The sequence below is a fragment of the Leucopleurus acutus genome (genome assembly GCF_964270905.1).
Source record: "Leucopleurus acutus genome assembly, chromosome: 12".
Classification (NCBI taxonomy): Eukaryota; Metazoa; Chordata; class Mammalia; order Artiodactyla; family Delphinidae; genus Leucopleurus; species Leucopleurus acutus.
The window spans coordinates 289584-308967 of record NC_139154.1 but is presented as its reverse complement, the minus strand read 5'-3'; the positions used below and the strand labels follow the sequence as shown (position 1 = coordinate 308967).

The 19384-nt window shown below is 39.4% G+C and overlaps 1 pseudogene across 1 annotated transcript in view; it reads right to left on the bottom strand.

Annotated features, from left to right (window-relative positions):
* Positions 1-562: 562 nt before the first annotated feature.
* Positions 563-19384, bottom strand: part of LOC309970161 (uncharacterized protein C2orf78-like) — a 45085-nt pseudogene continuing 26263 nt past the window's right edge. Inside the window, exons 3-4 of the transcript in view lie at positions 7563-7746; positions 563-729 (exon numbers count right to left, since the gene is read on the bottom strand). The product of the transcript in view is annotated as an uncharacterized protein C2orf78-like (transcript). The remainder of the gene's footprint in view (positions 730-7562; positions 7747-19384) is intronic.

The window sequence follows — 19384 nt, the reverse complement described above, 5'->3', positions numbered from 1 at the left end:
TTGGCCTTTGTCCTATCAGGGACTGAATGCCACTGATTTTAAGTAGGGAGGAACATGATCAAACATTCATTTGATAAATACACTCTAACTGGAAATAATGTAAATCTCCAACAAAAGAACAGTTAAACAAATTATGGGCTATAATAAAATTATTACAAAGCATAAAATGTTTCAAATAGTTTTTATGCTATGGGAAAACGTTCACAATACAAGGTTAAGCAAAATAAAGCAGGCTACAAACCTGTATATATAGTATGATAAACAATCTGGGGAGAAAGAAGTGTGTTAACACAGGTCTCTGCAAAATCCCCATAGAAACAGGACTAGTGTTAGTTATGTTTAGATGGAAGAATTATGAATGACATTTATTTTCTTCTTTCTGATTTTTTCTATATTTTCCAAAGTTTTCTATAATCTGAAAAAGAAATCATTGATAATGATGTAGCGGCTCTGTGGAAAAGAGATTAGAGAAGATAAAGAGCAGAAGGGGGAGAAGAGCAGTCCTCCAAGAGAGGAGGCTAAGCCCGCATCAAGGCAGTGAGGAGAATGGGTTCCAGAGCGATCATGAAGGCGAGTCTCCAGGACGCACTAGCCGACTGCACGTACAGTGCGGGGTCACAGAGCTGGAGGCAATAGCTCCCCAGCTTTTCCAGTGGGTGAGTGGGTGGCCCAAGTAAGTGTGGGAGAGGAAAATGGGTAGTTCCACTTTGGACACAGTGAGGATAATCACTAAATGAAAACACAAAAGTGGAGGTCAGGAAAGAGATCAAAGAAGAACAAACATATATTTTAAAAAGTCACTGTTGATGAAAACCACAATGAGATAGCACATCACATCTGTTAGAATGGCTATTATCAAAAAAATAAGAGATAACAAATGCTGGTGAGGAGGTGAGAATGTGCTCCGTTGGTGGGAATGTAAACTGGTGCAGCCACTATGGAAAACAGTGTGGAGGTTCCTCAAAACATTAAAAATAGAACTGCCGTATGATCCAGCAATCCCACTTGTGGGTACATAGCTGAAGGAGATGAAATCATGATCTCAAAAAGATATCTGCACCCCCATGTTCATTGCAGCACTATTTACGATAGTGAAGGCATGGAAACGTACGTGTCCATCGACGGATGAATGGATAAAGAAAATGTGATATATATATATCTACATATAATGGAACATACATATAATGGAATATATATAATGGAAAATGTGATATATATACATATAATGGAATAGTCATAAGAAAAGAAAAAGATCCTGCCATTTGCAACAACATATATGGACCGTGAAGGCAATGTGCTAAATGAAATAAGTCAGACAGAGAAAGACAAAACTGTATGATCTCACTTATATGTGGAATCTAAAAGCATCAAACTCACAGAAACAGAGAACAGAATGGTGGTTGCCAGGACCTGAGGGATGGGGGAATGGAGAGGTACTGGTCAAAGAGTACAAACTTCCAGTTTTATGATGAATAAGTTCTGGGGAGCAAATATGCAGCACAGTGACTGTAGTTAACAACACTGCACTGTATACTTGAAAGTTGCTATGACAGTAGAGCTTTAATGTTCTCACTATAACAACAACAAGAAAAATAAAATGGTAATTATGTGAGGTGAAGGATGTGTTAACTAACTTTATTGTGGTAAACATTTTGCAATACACATGTATGTCAAATCATCACATTACATAGCTTAAGTTTATACAATGTTAAATATCAATTATATCACAGTAAAGCTGGAAAAAAAGTCACGGTGAGAGAAGGGATAACAAAGTCCATTGGAAAAAGACAAGTTATCCCAAGGAGAACATGTGATGTGAAGAGAAAATCCGCTTGGGCCAGTAAAGGTTGTATTCTAGGGCTGGAAAGCTGGGAGTCGGGCTAATCAGAGTAGCCAGAAATTGCATTTTGTAAATGGATCCTTGAAAGCAATTACTACATACTATTGGAACTGTCTGTCTGCTCATGGTCTGGAGTCAACTATCTTTCATTTGTAGTACCTAGTCCAGTGCCTGGAGCATACCCAAATATACGCATTAATAAGTTAGTGAAAACACTTCTCTTAAAGGACACACTGGAAGAAATGCTTCAAGTTAAGAGAGTCAGGTTCTCTCTTCTCCAAATCTTTTCTCTTATCAGAAACATTTAAACATCTTTGGTAGAGGTAGGTGCTGGGAATAGATGATGAGTAACACAGAGCTCCAGAGCTCCAAGTCCGCCACATGATACAGTTGAAGGAGTACTGGGTGGGGAGCCTGCTGCCGGACTCTAACCCCAGCTCTGGCCCTGACTTCCTGGCAACCTCTCTCTGGGTTACAGTTTCCTAAAAGTTAAAGGTAGACTAGATGATCTTTAAGATCCCATTCAACTCTATGATTCTCACATGGAAGTAGATGGCGTCTTTGAAAGGGGGCCATATCAGAAATAAAATGGAACAGAAGTACTCTAATGAAAATGTATCAATTTAAAACATGTCTCTTCCTAGAAGATGGGTACTTAATCCACCCCTACAACTATACTTATATTTTAAAGCACAGATACCTTTCAGAAGATGCCCTACCTTCTTGCAGGCAAGCTTCATAGTCCCATATAGCAAGGACTCCTCTTGCTGAGGTGAGAGTGTTATTAGCTGCCACACAATGAACACTATGTAATGTCCATTAATTAAATTTTGTGACATTCAGAATGAAGCAATAATTCTCAAAGTTTTTGGACTTTTGACACCTTTATACTCCTAAAAATTGAGGGCAATTTTGGTGAATGTGGACTTTATCTATTGATACTTACTGTATTAGAAATTAAAACATTTAAAAAGAATTTAAAAAATACTTATTTCACAACCTAAGTGTCCATCAACAGATGAATGGATAAAGGTGTGGTATGTATATACAATGGAATACTACTCAGCCATAAAAAGAATGAAATTCTGCCATTTGCAACAACATGGATGGACCTAGAAGGTATTATGCTTAGTGAAACAAGTCAGACAAAGACAAATACTGTATTACATCACTGATGTGTGGAGTCCAGAAAATAAAACAAATGAATGTATATAACAAAACAGAAACAGACTCACAAATACAGAGAACAAACCACTGGTTACTAGTGGGGAGAAGGAAGGAGGGAAGGGCAAAATAGGGGTATAGGATTAGGAGATACAAACTATGTATAAAATAAATAAGCAACAACGATATATTGTATAGCATGCGGAAACATAGCCACTATTTGTAATAATTTTAAATGGAGTATAACCTATAAAAATATTGAATCACTATGTTTTATGCCTGAAACTAATATTGTAAGTCAACTATACTTCAATAAAAAAACTTTTTTCTTAATTTATTAAAAAATAAGCCTGTTACATGCTAACATATAAAATAAATATACTTTTCAAAACAAAAATAAGAAGAGTGGCATGTTATACATATTTTGTAAATCTCTTTAATGTCTGGTTTAACAGAAGACAGCTGAATTCTTATATTTGCTTCTGTATTAAGTTTGCTGTTATATGTTGTTCTGGTTAAAGTGTACATTAAAAAAATCCAGTTTACACACATATGTAATTGGAAAAGAAAAGAGTATTTTAATATTCTTTTCAGATAATTGCTGATTTTCTTTTTTTTGGCCGCTCAGCTTTCGGGATGCAGGATCTTAGTTTCCCGACCAGGGACTGAAACTGCGCCCTCAGCAGTGAAAGCGTCATCTTAACCACTGGACCACCAGGGAATTCCCTGATTTTCTTGATACTATACCAAATCTTGACAAGTGGTAGTTTAAATGTTGACATATTTACTTATATAATATGAAAAATATTACAATTATTTATGTCACTGCTGATCTCATCAGAAAAGTCTAAGTACTGGGAGATAGTCAATCTCATATTAGTAGACACAAGTTTTCTAGAATTCTATTCTTTGCTTGAAAGCTCAGATTTTCTCTTTGGCAATAAATACTGTCAGCTGTTTTCCTGGAGAAGTGACAGATTCACTTCCTCATTTTGAAGAAAATATCTGTCATATAACAAATTTGGAATAATTAGTTTATCAGTCATTCTTTCAAGTAAAACCTATGTTCCATGAAAAAGGCAGCTAGTTCAGCTCAGTACACAAACCAAGGCTTTTCCTTGAACCAATCATCGTATCTTGGTATGCAGCAGAAGTGCTTTATGTGTACTTCCATTACACTGCTGCCATGTGGCTGTGAAGAATAAAATGCCAACTAGACTAGCAGTTTGTTCCACTGTCCCAAATAGTGCTAAGGCATCAGCAGTTTTAGTCCTCCCTTCATTACTTTTGCATCATCTGTACAAATGTCAATACAGTTAAAAAGACACATAATATCCTAGTAGTATTTTGAAATTTGTTTTGACCTGGCAAATTCCCTGAAAGGGCCTCAGCAACTTCCAGAGGCCCATGGACCACACTTTGAGAACCACTTGATTAAAGCATCCCTTTGAAATACCTATAAGGAAATGGTTTACTAAATGGAGAGTAAAAAGACTTCAAGAGGAATGCTTTAATTACCTAAGATAAATTGTTTTCAAGCACTATGCCAACTATAAAACTGTTCTTATTAAAGGAAGTCTCCAATGACCCCCTAAGAGGTAACCAACCATTAACTTAGTTATTCTATGGCAGTCTCATGAGCAATATATGCATATCTCTAATTAATTAATTGCTAATAAATGCAAAGGCACAAAATTTAAAAAAGTAAAAAATTAGTCTTTCTCCAACCTCTGTACCCCAGTCACTCAGTTCCTTGTCCCAAAGGCAACAACTATTACCAATTTTTGGGTATCCTTCCAGAGATAGTCTATGCATATACAAGTATATGCATCTATGGAAGCACAAATACTTTTTTATTAAAGACTATACAAATGGTGGCAGTGTACACATGCTTCTGAAACTTGATTTTTTTTAAGCCTAATTTACTGTGTCTTGGAAACTATTCCCCTATCTCTCATTGTACTGGATACAATTCCTAGTAAAAGGATTGCCTAGATGTAAGGCCCCAGATATTTACTTTTATTTAAAAATATTTTTTATTTATATTTGTTTCTAACAAACACAAGCCTGATTAAGGCAAACAAATTAGTGGCGATTCTTTGTCTTTTTTATATATGAGGCATCCATACCATGATCTCCTATTTTTCATTTCTTTTTTAGTGCCATAAGTGAGAAACTATTTTTATAACTAATTTTCTCATAATGTATTGTTTTTTGTTTTTTTTATCTCTCATAATGTTTTACCTAGAGCATAATGCCTTTATTCTGGGGCCAAGCTATAGCTACTGACCATTTGGTGGCCTGATTTATACTTTTATAATTACTTATTCTTTTGGCCATACCATTTAGACCGCTGAATCATTTCCTTCTTTCCAACAGGCCTTTTCTTTTGGGCAGCCAGGAAGTCTAAGCAAAAGAAGAAGAGGGTTTTTTTTAATGGACTGTGTCTTTTTTTTTTAATTGAGGTATAGTTGATTTACAATATTACATAAGTTTCAGGTGTACAACATAGTGATTCACAATTTTAAAGGTTATACTCCATTTATAGTTATTGTAAAATATTAGCTATACTCCCTATGCTGTACAATATGTCCTTGTAGCTTATTTATTTTATCTCTGAATCCCCTACCCCTATCTTGGCCCTCCCCCCTTCCCTTTCCCCACTGGTAACCACTAGTTTGTTCTCAATATCTGTGAGTCTATTTCTTTTTGTTATATTTACTGGTTTGTTGTATTTTTTAGATTCCACATATAAGTGATGTAATACAGTATTTGTCTTTCTCTCTCTGACTTATTTCACTAAGCATAATACCCTCCAGGTTAATCCATGCTGTTGCAAGTGGCAAAATTTCATTCTTTTTTATGGCTGAGTAGCAGTGGTGGTGTCACCCATACCAGCCCCTAAAAACTGAAGGACCTGTGACTTGATTTATCTCTCTGTTTCCATACCAGCCCCTGAGAGCTGAAGGACACTTGCCCTGATTTATCTTTGTGTTCATTTCAAAAGTACCTGGCATTTGGCAGAGGTGTTTTGCAGCTGTACTTTGAAAGATACATGCTTTGAGAGATATATAGTGGTGAACTCCCCCAAACCAGTTCTGACTTGACCATAACAATAAGCGTGCGCGGATGAAACCTGGAAGTGTCCAAAAGTTACCTTTGCTTCGTTACCATGCTATGATCTCTGCTCAAAGGGGGCATTTGTACTCTGCTAGGCACAATCTGTGCCATGTGCAAAGGACCATGGAAGACTGTGCATGCCCTGGCTGGCCCCGGCTGCCCCTGAAAATCTCCACCCCTTTCCTCAAGCCCTAATGACCTATCTGCCTCCTAACCCTTAAAATCCCTTACTCTGCTCCCTTCAGGGAGAAAGTATCTTTAGAACATGAGCTCTCCTTTCTCCATTCCTTGATCAATGAATAAAGTCTATGCTCTGCTATGTCGAACCTGGTCTCATTCAATTGACATTTGTGACTCTAGGCAGAGGACCCATTGAGGGGTCCCCGACACTTAGGGGATCAGTAACAGGGGATTGTGCCTTAAAAAGGAAGGCTGTGTTGCTCAAGAACTGTGAGAGGGAGCTGCTGGGACTTTGCACCCCTACCCTGAGCTGGCAGTGCTGGGTGGTGAGTAATGGCCAAGGCCAAGGCCAGGGTTAGACTATGATGACTATGATAGCAGCCTGAGGCTTCTGAAGACACAACACTGTGGCACAGACTAGACAGTGTGCATTGAAACACTGACCAGTTTACAGGTAAGGCTGTGATGAAAGCATTAGGTAGTACTTTATAGTTTTCATGGATTTCACATATTATTTTATTGAGATCTTACATCTAGCATAATTGTTAAGAGAATAGACTCTAGCACCAGCCCACCAGGGTTCAAATCCCAGTTTAACAGGTGTGTAAATCTTGGGCAAGGTACTTAATCTCTCTTTGGCCCAGTTTTCTCATCTGTGAAATAGGGATATTCATAGTATCACCTCAGAGAGGTTCTGGAAGCATTAAACAAGAACAATGTCTGGACAAAACATAAGGGCTATATAAGTATTTATTATTATTATTATTGCTACCCTATGAGGAAGGCAAGCCTGGAATCAGCCCCAAGCCCCTCAAAACATTATACGTTTGGAACTAACTTGCTCATGGTGACAGAGCTGGTTTTTAAAAACACCATTCTTGGCAATTCCCTGGCGGTACAGTGGTTAGGACTCTGTGCTTTCACTGCTGAGGGCCCGGGTTCAATCCCTGGTCAGGGAACTAAGATTCCACAAGCCACGTGGCACCCCCCAAACAAAAACAAACCCAAACACCATTCTCACTGCACACTCTCACTTTTAAAGTGTAATGACAGGGCAAGAGTAACTGGGCTTATTTGGATTGTGAAAATGCTGAGAGCTAAATTGGGTAGGTTCTGCTACCTAAGGAGATTTGAGTCTCAACAAGCAAAAGGTCACTTTCTGACCTGTAACTAACCTGGCACTGAGCAGTGCTGCCTTGCATGAAGCAGACCTTGCCCTCTCTACCAAGTCATAGGAAAGTGAACAGGAAGAGTATACCTCTCTTAGGGAGCAGGTGCATGGCGTCCCGGTGGCCCTGCCATTCTTGCACAGTGTTGAACAGTGCCTCCCGTTCACTCTGTAACATGTTCTGCAGCTTCCTCTCCTGGACTATTAACTTCAGGCGCTTTATCCGTTCCCCAGAGCGGGAGATGAAGTCAGGTCTGTGAAGTTGCAGTGATTCCTGAGGAGGAGAAAAAGCCCCCAACCTCACATTAATGATATAGGCTTTTCTCCAAGGGCCTAGAAAAAACAGTACCTGCCTAACAGGTTTGGAAAGCCTGTTTGTAACTTATAGAAAATATCTAGAGTTGAAGAATTATCTAACAACTCCCTGTGCGGGAAAGCTCCAGTAGGAAAATCAGAGGGATCAGAGAAATGCCTTTGGAATAAGCCAAGAACTAAGACTGTGGCAATGACAACTCTCCCCAGTGTTGATGGGATAAAGCTTGGCCCATTGTGCTATTTTTAATTTCCCTTCAAAGAAATACGTCATTAAAAAAAAACATTTTCTGGACTTCCCTGGTGATGCAGTGGTTAAGAATCCCCCTGCCAATGCAGGGGACACAGGTTCGATCCCTGGTCCTGGAAGATCTTACAGGCTGTGGAGCAACTAAGCCCTTGTGCCACAACTACTGAAGCCCGCGCGCCTAGAGCCTGTGCTCTGCAACAAGAGAAGCCACCGTAATGAGAAGCCTGTGTACAGCAAGGAAGAGTAGCCCCCACTCGCCGTAACTAGAGGAAGCCTGCGCACAGCAGTGAAGAACCAATGCGGCCAAAAATAAAATAAATAAATAAATGAAATTTAAAAACAAAACAAAAACATTTCCTTTAGCTCCCCAGGTATTTATAAAGAAGAGAGCTGGTGCCTTTAAAACCCTGTGTTAAGCAGAAATAGGAGTTATGTAAATGCAGGAACAAATATAAGGCTGACGCAAACATCAGGCCTCTACTGCACTCCACGTGCTGCTGTGTATATACAAACCGAATGAGCAGCTACACAACATCCTCCCTTCTAGTGCCTTGCCCCAGATACTGAGGGTGATGCACAATTTATAACGGCTAACAGTAAGGCAGCCTTTGATTAATGAGTGTGAGAACAGATGAACTGTGGAGGTGCTAGAAACGAGGATCAGTTGACTATACTTCAGAAAGCCAAGTCACAGGTTTAACTCTTGTATCTTGCCCCTTCTTCCTTCTTAAACATATGGCTAAAATTAACTCAATGTCATTGCACCTGTAGGGTTGCTTTCACAAATGGCTTCAGTGGATCTCTGCCTGGGCCTGCTAGTGAACTGTGGCTGTCCATGTGCTGTTCTTTTCCTGTAGTGGCTCCCTCCAAGGTGTGGTGTTGGTTACTGGTACAAACCAGGAGACACAAGGGCCATGAAACTTGGGCAGGTTTTCCTTCTTAGGACCAGACTTCACATTTTCCACAGGAACAAACCATGAAACTCCTATAGGAATTATTTTTAAGAAAAAAAGAAGATTTTTCACTTTTTTCATCAGAGACGTGCATAATATAGGCTCTCAGGGACTCAGCTGTCAGCGGCCACCAGGAGGCCCTGGAGTCTGCTTAACTGCAGGTGTGACTCAGGAATTGTAGTGTTGGATGCAGTCAGCCCTCTGTATCCATGTACACAGAATCCTTGGGTTCAGGAGGCAGTACTATGCCATCTTACATAAAGGACTTGAGCATCCATGGATTCTGGTATCCATGAGTGGTCCCGGAACCAATCCCCTGCAGATACGGAGGGATGACTGTACTTTCAAAATTTGCCAAGGTGGTGCTGGGGAAAGATAGGGTCAACATTAAATCATTTAGAAACAAAGAATCTTAGCTTTGCAAAAGACTTGAAATTCACTAGTTTTTCTACTAAGAAAGCAGAATTAGAAACTGACCTTCCCAGCAGCTCTGCTTATTCTTCCTTAACTTTCTCTCCACAGGATAACTGGTAAGGAGCCTTTCTCTTCTATCTTTTCTTCTGACCAAGAAGTCACATCACTGTCCTCTTCTACTGTAGCCTCGCTAGAACTTGGAGTTGGGAAAGTCATTCCAACATCTCGAGTGTGTTTTCTGACACCATTCACAATCTCCAAGATACCTAAGGGAAACGATCACAGCTATCTCTGGGAAGAGCCTTGAGACTCGATTGACAGGTATATTCAAGTCAGTAAATGAAAACTTAAAAAAAATTAATCATTTATTTTCTATTCTGCAAAGAAAACGAATTGAGAAGATCTATAATTTTCATATCTATATCTGGTAAAATAGGGAATTCCTGGTGGTCATGTGGTTAGGATTCCACACTTCCACTGCAGGGGGCACAGGTTCGATCCCTGGTCGGGGAACAAAGATCCCACGTGCCGTGCAGTGTGGCAAAATAAATAAATAAATGAATAAATCTGGTAAAATATTCAAAACAATCATTGAGACACATTTTTAACAAGTATCGTTATGTAAAAATATTTGTTGAAGATAGTGCTCTGAATGAATGCAAAAGACAACGCAAGCAGAGATGAAAGGTGATATAAACTGTTTTGGAATCATATTATGATTTATTTTTACATCTTTATTGGAGTATAATTGCTTTACAATGGTGTGTTAGTTTCTGCTTTATAACAAAGTGAATCAGTTATACATATACATATGTTCCCATATCTCTTCCCTCTTGCGTCTCCCTCCCTCCCACCCTCCCTATCCCACCCCCCAAGGCGGTCACAAAGCACCGAGCTGATCTCCCTGTGCTATGCGGCTGCTTCCCACTAGCTATCTACCTTACGTTTGGTAGTGTATATATGTCCATGCCTCTCTCTCGCTTTGTCACAGCTTACCCCTCCCCCTCCCCATATCCTCAAGTCCATTCTCTAGTAGGTCTGTGTCTTTATTCTTGTCTTACCCATAGGTTCTTCATGACTTTTTTTTTTTCTTAAATTCCATATATATGTGTTAGCATACAGTATTTGTCTTTCTCTTTCTGACATACTTCACTCCGTATGACAGACTGTAGGTCCATCCACCTCATTACAAATAGCTCAATTTCGCTTCTTTTTATGGCTGAGTAATATTCCATTGTATATATGTGCCACATATTCTTTATGCATTCATCCGATGATGGACACTTAGGTTGTTTCCATCTCCGGACTACTGTAAATAGAGCTGCAATGAACATTTTGGTACATGACTCTTTTTGAATTATGGTTTTCTCAGGGTATATGCCCAGTAGTGGTATTGCTGGGTCATATGGTAGTTCTATTTGTAGATTTTTAAGGAACCTCCATACTGTTCTCCGTAGTGGCTGTACCGATTCACATTCCCACCAGCAGTGCAAGAGTGTTCCCTTTTCTCCACACCCTCTCCAGCATTTATTGTTTCTAGATTTTTTGATGATGGTCATTCTGACTGTGTGAGATGATATCTCATTGTAGTTTTGATTTGCATTTCTCTAATGATTAATGATCTTGAGCTTTCTATCATGTGTTTGTTGGCAGTCTGTGTATCTCTTTGGAGAAATGTCTATTTAGGTCTTCTGCCCATTTTTGGATTGGTTTGTTTGTTTTTTTGTTATTGAGCTGCATGAGCTGCTTATAAATTTTGGAGATTAATCCTTTGTCAGTTGCTTCATTTGCAAATATTTTCTCCCATTCTGAGGGTTGTCTTTTGGTCTTGTTTATGGTTTCCTTTGCTGTGCAAAAGCTTTGAAGTTTCATTAGGTCCCATTTGTTTATTTTTGCTTTTATTTCCAATTCTCTAGGAAGTGGGTCAAAAAAGATCTTGCTGTGATTTATGTCATAGAGTGTTCTGCCTATGTTTTTCTCTAAGAGTTTGATAGTTTGTGGCCTTACATTTAGGTCTTTAATCCATCTTGAGCTTATTTTTGTGAATGGTGTTAGTGAGTGACCTAATCTCTTACTTTGACATGTACCTGTCCAGTTTTCCAAGCACCACTTATTGAAGTAGCTGTCCTTTCTCCACTGTACATTCCTGCCTCCTTTATCAAAGATAAGATAACCATATGTGCGTGGGTTTATCTCTGGGCTTTCTATCCTGTTCCATTGATCTATCTTTCTCTTTTTGTGCCAGTACCATACTGTCTTGATTACTGTAGCTTTGTAGTATAGTCTGAAGTCAGGGAGCCTGATTCCTCCAGCTCCGTTTTTTGTTCTCAAGATTGCTTTGACCATTCGGAGTCTTTTGTGTTTCCATACAAATTGTGAACTTTTTTGTTCTAGTTCTGTGAAAATGCCAGTGGTAGTTTGATAGGGATTGTACTGAATCTGTAGATTGCTTTGGGTAGTAGAGTCATTTTCACAATGTTGATTCTTCCAACCCAAGAACATGGTATATCTCTCCAACTATTTGTATCATCTTTAATTTCTTTCATCAGCGTCTTATAATTTTCTGCATACAGGTCTTTTGTCTCCTTAGGTAGGTTTATTCCTAGATATTTTATTCTTTTTGTTGCAATGGTAAATGGGAGTGTTTTCTTGATTTCACTTTCAGATTTTTCATCATTAGTATATAGGAATGCCAGAGATTTCTGTGAATTGATTTTGTACCCTGCTACTTTACCAAATTCTTTGATTAACTCTAGTATTTTTCTGGTAGCATCTTTAGGATTCTCTATGTACAGTATCATATCATCTGCAAACAGTGACAGCTTTACTTCTTCTTTTCTGAGTTGGATTCCTTTTATTTCCTTTTCTTCTCTGATTGCTCTGGCTAAAACTTCCAAAACTATGTTGAAAAAGAGTGGTGAGAGTGGGAAACCTTGTCTTGTTTCTGATCTTAATGAAAATGCTTTCAGTTTTTCACCACTGAGGATGATGTTGGCTGTGGGTTTGGTTACATATGGCCTTTATTATGTTGAGGAAAGTTCCCTCTATGCCTACTTTCTGCAGGGTTTTTATCATAAATGGGTGTTGAATTTTTTCAAAAGCTTTCTCTGCATCTCTTGAGATGATCATATGGTTTTTCTACTTCAATTTGTTAATATGGTGTATCACGTTGTTTGATTTGCATATATTGAAGAATGCTTGCATTCCTGGAATAAACCCCACTTGATCCTTTTAATGAGCTGATCCTTTTAATGATCCTTTTAATGAGCTGTTGGATTCTGTTTGCCAGCATTTTGTTGAGGTTTTTGCATCTATGTTCATTAGTGATATTGGCCTGTAGTTTTCTTTCTTTGTGACATCCTTGTCTGGTTTTGGTATCAAGGTGATGGTGGCCTCGGAGAATGAGTTTGGGAGTGTTCCTCCCTCTGCTATATTGTGGAAGAGTTTGGGAAGGATAGGTGTTAGCTCTTCTCTAAATGTTTGATAGAATTCACCTGTGAAGCCATCTGGCTCTGGGCTTTTGTTTGTTGGAAGATTTTTAATCACAGTTTCAGTGCTTGTGATTGGTCTGTTCATATTTTCTATTTCTTCCTAATTCAGTCTTGTCAGGTTGTGCATTTCTAAGAATTTGTCCATTTCTTCCAGGTTGTCCATTTTATTGGCCTAGAGTTGCTTGTAGTAATCTCTCATGATCTTTTGTATTTCTGCAGTGTCAGTTGTTACTTCTCCTTTTTCATTTCTAATTCTATTGATTTGAGTCTTCTCCCTTTTCTTCTTGATGAATCTGGCTAATGGTTTATCAATTTGGTTTATCTTCTCAAAGAACCAGCTTTTAGTTTTATTGATCTTTGCAATCATCTCCTTCATTTCTTTTTCATTTATTTCTGATCTGATCTTTATGATTTCTTTCCTTCTGCTAACTTTGGGGTTCTTCTTGTTCTTCTTTGTCTAATTGCTTTAGGTGCAAGGTTAGGTTGTTTATTTGAGATGTTTTCCTGTTTCTTAAGGTACGATTGTATTGCGATAAACTTCCCTCTTAGAACTGCTTTTGCTGTATCCCATAGATTTTGGGTCATCGTGTCTCCATTGTCATTTGTTTCTAGGTATTTTTTAATTTCCTCTTTGATTTCTTCAGTGATCACTTCGTTATTAAGTAGTGTATTGTTTAGCCTCCATGTGTTTGTATTTTGTACAGCTCTTTTCCTGTAATTGATATCTAGTCTCATAGTGTTGTGGTCAGAAAAGATACTTGATACAATTTCAAATTTCTTAAATTTACCAATGCTTGATTTTTGACCCAAGATATGATATATCTGGAGAATGTTCCATGAGCACTTGAGAAAAATGTGTATTCTGTTGTTTTTGGATGGAATGTTCTATAAATATCAATTAAGTCCATCTTGTTTAATGTATCATTTAAAGCTTGTGTTTCCTTATTTATTTTCATTTTGGATGATCTGTCCATGGGTGAAAATGGGGTGTTAAAGTCCCCTACTATGAGTGTGTTACTATTGATTTCCCCTTTTATGGCTGTTAGGATTTGCCTTATGTATTGAGGTGCTCCTATGTTGGGTGCATAAATATTTACAATTGTTATATCTTCTTCATGGATCGATCCCTTGATCATTATGTAGTGTCCCTCTTTGTCTCTTGTAATAGTCTTTATTTTAAAGTCTATTTTGTCTGATACGAGAATTGCTTCTCCAGCTTTCTTTTCATTTCCATTTGCATGGAATATCTTCTTCCATTCCCTCGCTTTCAGTCTGTCTGTGTCTCTAGGTCTGAAATTGTTCTCTTGTAGACAGCATATATATGGGTCTTGTTTTTGTATCCATTCAGCCAATCTGTGTCTTTTGGTGGGAGCATGTAGTCCATTTACATTTAAGATAATTATCGATATGTATGTTCCTATTCCCATTTTCTTAATTGTTTTGGGTTCCTAATTGTAGGTCTTTTCCTTCTCTTGTGTTTCTTGCCTAGAGAAGTTCCTTTAGTATTTGTTGTAAAGCTGGTTTGGTGGTGCTGAACTCTCTCAGCTTTTGCTTGTCTGTAAAGGTTTTAATTTCTCCATCAAATCTGAATGAGATCCTTCCTGGGTAGAGTAATCATGGTTGCAGGTTTTTCTCCTTCATCACTTTAAATATGTCCTGCCAGTCCCTTCTGGCTTGCAGAGTTTCTGCTGAGAGATCAGCTGTTAACCTTATGGGGATTCCCTTGTGTGTTATTTATTGTTTTTCCCTTGCTGCTTTTAATATGTTTTCTTTGTATTTAATTTTTGACAGTTTGATTAATATGTGTCATGGCATATTTCTCCTTGGATTTATCCTGTATGGGACTCTCTGTGCTTCCTGGACTTGATTGACTATTTCCTTTCCCATATTAGGGAAGTTTTCAACTATAATCTCTTCAAATATTTTTCAGTCCCTTTCTTTTTCTCTTCTTCTTCTGGAACCCCTATAATTTGAATGTTGGTGCATTTAATGTTGCCCCAGAGGTCTCTGAGACTGTCCTCAATTCTTTTCATTCTTTTTTCTTTATTCTGCTCTGCAGTAGTTATTTCCACTATTTTATCTTCCAGGTCACTTATCCGTTCTGCTGCCTCAGTTATTCTGCTATTGATCCCATCTTGAGTATTTTTCATTTCATTTATTGTGTTCTTCGTTGCTTGTTTCATCTTTAGTTCTTTTAGGTCCTTGTTAACTGTTTCTTGCATTTTGTCCATTCTATTTCCAAAATTTTGGATCATCTTTACTATCAATATTCTGAATTCTTTTTCAGGTAGACTGCCTATTTCCTCTTCATTTGTTAGGTCTGGTGCGTTTTTATCTTGCTCCTTCATCTGCTTTGTGTTTTTCTGTCTTCTCATTTTGCTTATCTTCTTGTGTTTGGGGTCTCCTTTTTGCAGGCTGCTGGTATGTATTCCCGTCTTTTTTGGTGTCTGTCCCTAGTGGCTAAGGTTGGTTCAGTGGGTTGTGTAGGCTTCCTGGTGGAGAGGACTAGTGCCTGTGTTCTGGTGGATGAGGCTGGATCTTGTCTTTTTGTTGGGCAAGTCCACGTCTGTTGGTGTATTTTGGGGTGTTTGTGGACTTAGTATGATTTTAGGCAGCCTCTCTGATAATGGATGTGGTTGTTGTCCTGTCTTAGTAGTTGTTTGGCATAAGGTGTCCAGCACTGTAGCTTGCTGGGCGTTGAGTGAAGCTGGGTGCTGGTGTTGAGATGGAGATCTCTGGGATTTTTGGCCTTTGATATTATGTGGAGTTGGGAAGTCTCTTGTGGACCAGTGTCCTGAAGTTGGCTCTCCCACCTCAGAGGCATAGCACTGACTCCTGGTTGCAGCACCAAGAGCCTTTCATCCTCACAGCTCAGAACAAAAGGGAGAAAAAGTAGAAAGAAAGAATTGGTAGAAGTAGAAAGAAAGAAAGAAGGGAGGGAGGGAGGGAGGGAGCAAGGGAGGAAGGCAGGAAGGAAGGAAGGATGAAAGTAAGCATAAAAGAAAGAAAGAAGATAAAGTACAATAAAATAAAGATAAAATATAATAAGGTTATTAAAATTAAAAAATTATTAAGAAAAAAAAAGGACGGATAGAACCCTAGGACAAATGGTGGAAGCAAAGTTATACAGACAAAATCTCACACAGAAGCATACACATACACACTCACAAAAAGAGGAAAAGGGGAAAATATCATAGATCTTGCTCTCAAGGTCCACCTCCTTACTTTGGGATGATTCGTTGTCTATTCATGTATTCCACAGATGCAGGGTACATCACGTTGATTGTGGAGCTTTAATCCACTGCTTCTGAGGCTGCTGGGAGAGATTTCCCTTTCTCTTCTTTGTTCTCACAGCTCCCTGACTCAGCTTTGGATTTGGCCCCGCCTTTGCGTGTAGGTCGCCCGAGGGCGCCTGTTCTTCGCTCAGACAGGATGGGGTTAAAGGAGCAGCTGCTTTGGGGACTCTGGCTCACTCAGGTCGGGGGGAGGGAGGGGCACGGAGTGCATTGCGGGGTGAACCTGCGGCTGCAGAGGCCGATGGGACGTTGCACCAGCCTGAGGTGCGCCGTGTGTTCTCCCGAGGAAGTTGTCCATGGATCCCAGGACCCTGGAAGTGGCGGGCTGCACAGGGTCACCGGAATGTGGGTGTGGATAGTAACCTGTGCTCGCACACAGGCTTCTTGGTGGAGGTGGCAGCAGCCTTAGCGTCTCATGCCTGTCTCCGGGATCTGCGCTTTTAGCCGCAGCTCGCGCAGGACTCTGGAGCTCCCCCAAGCAGTGCTCTTAATCCCCTCTCCTCACGCACCAGGAAACAAAGAGGGAAGAAAAAGTCTCTTGCCTCTTCGGCAGCTCCAGACTTTTCCCCGGACTCCCTCCAGGCTAGCCGTGGTGCACTAATCCCTGCAGGCTGTGTTCACACCGCCAACCCCAGTCCTCTCCTTGCGCTCCAACCGAAGCCGGAGCCTCAGGTCCCAGCCCCGCCCGCTGCGGCGGGTGAGCAGACAAGCCTCTCGGGCTGGTGAGTGCTGGTCGGCACCGATCCTCTGTTCCGGAATCTCTCCGCTTTGCCCTCCACACCCCGGTGGCTGCGCTGTCCTCCGCGGCTCCGAAGCTTTCCCCCTCCGCCACCTGCAGTCTCTGCCCACGAAGGGGCTTCCTCGTGTGTGGAAACCTTTCCTCCTTCACAACTTCCTCCCACTGGTGCAGGTCCCATCCCTATCCTTTTGTCTCTGTTTATTCTTTTATCTTTTGCCCTACGCAGGTACGTGTGGAGTTTCTTGGCTTTGGGGAGGTCTGAGGTCTTCTGCCTGCATTCAGTAGGTGTTCTGTAGCTCATTGAAGTTTTGATTTGCATTTCTCTATCGATGTTGAGCATTCTTTTATGTGTTTGTTGGCAGTCTCTACATCTTCTTTGGAGAAATGTCTATTTAGAACTTCTGCCCATTTTTTTGATTGGGTTGTTTGTTTTTTTGTTATTGAGCTGCATGAGCTGCTTATAAATTTTGGAGATTAATCCTTTGTCAGTTGCTTCATTTGCAAATATTTTCTCTCATTCTGAGGGTTGTCTTTTGGTCTTGTTTATGGTTTCCTTTGCTGTGCAAAAGCTTTGAAGTTTCATTAGGTCCCATTTGTTTATTTTTGTTTTTATTTCCATTTCTATAGGAGGTGGGTCAAAAAGGATCTTGCTGTGATTTATGTCATAGAGTGCTCTGCCTATGTTTTCCTCTAAGAGTTTGATAGTTTGTGGCCTTACATTTAGGTCTTTAATCCATCTTGAGCTTATTTTTGTGTATGGTGTTAGGGATTTGATCTAATCTCATACTTTTACATGTACCTGTCCAGTTTTCCAAGCACCACTTATTAAAGAGGCTGTCCTTTCTCCACTGTACATTCCTGCCTCCTTTATCAAAGATAAGATAATCATATGTGCGTGGGTTTATCTCTGGGCTTTCTATCCTGTTCCATTGATCTATCTTTCTCTTTTTGTGCCGGTACCATACTGTCTTGATTACTGTAGCTCTGTAGTATAGTCTGAAGTCAGGGAGCCTGATTCCTCCAGCTCCGTTTTTTGTTCTCAAGATTGCTTTGACCATTCGGAGTCTTTTGTGTTTCCATACAAATTGTGAAATTTTTTGTTCTAGTTCTGTGAAAAATGCCAGTGGTAGTTTGAAAGGGATTGCATTGAATCTGTAGATTGCTTTGGGTGGTAGAGTCAATTTCAAAATGTTGATTCTTCCAATGCAAGTACATGGTATATCTCTCCATCTATTTGTATCATCTTTAATTTCTTTCATCAGTGTCTTATAATTTTCTGCATACAGGTCTTTTGTCTCCTTAGGTAGGTTTATTCCTAGATATTTTATCCTTTTTGTTGCAATGGTAAATAGGATTGTTTTCTTGATTTCAATTTCAGATTTTTCATCATTAGTGTATAGGAATGCCAGAGATTTCTGTGCATTAATTTTCTATCCTGCTACTTTACCAAATTCATTGATTAATTCTAGTATTTTTCTGGTGCTTTAGGATTCTCTATGTATAGTATCATGTCATCTGCAAACAGTGACAGCTTTACTTCTTCTTTTCCGATTGGGATTCCCTTTATTTCTTTTCCTTCTCTGATTGCTGTGGCTAAAACTTCCAAGACTATGTTGAATAAGAATGGTGAGAGTGAACAACCTTGTCTTCTTACTAATCTTAGTGGGAATGGTTTCAGTTTTTCACCATTGCGGACGATGTTGGCTGTGGGTTTGTCAGATATGGCCTTTATTATGTTGAGAAAAGTTCCCTCTATGCTTACTTTCTGCAGGGTTTTTATCATAAATGGGTGTTGAATTTTATCGAAAGATTTCTTTGCATTTCTTGAGATGATCATAGGTTTTTCACCTTCAGTATGTTAATACGGTGTATCACATTGATTGATTTGCGTATATTGAAGAATCCTTGCATTCCTGGAATAAACCCCATTTGATCATGGTGTATGATCCTTTTAATGAGCTATTGGATTCTGTTTGCTAGTATTTTGTTGAGGATTTTTGCATCTATGTTCATCAGTGATATTGACCTGTAGTTTTCTTTCTTTGTGACATCCTTGTCTGGTTTTGGTATCAAGGTGATGGTGGCCTCGGAGAATTAGTCTGGGAGTGTTCCTCCCTCTGCTATATTGTGGAAGAGTTTGAGAAGGGTAGGTGTTAGCTCTTCTCTAAATGTTTGATAGAATTCACCTGTGAAGACAACTGGTCCTGGACTTTTGTTTGTTGGAAGATTTTTAGTCACAGTTTCAATTTCAGTGCTTGTGATTGGTCTGTTCATATTTTCTATTTCTTCCTGATTCAGTCTTGTCAGGTTGTGCGTTTCTAAGAAATTGTCCATTTCTTCCAGGTTGTCCATTTTATTGGCCTAGAGTTGCTTGTAGTAATCTCTCATGATCTTTTGTATTTCTGCAGTGTCAGTTGTTACTTCTCCTTTTTCATTTCTAATTCTATTGATTTGAGT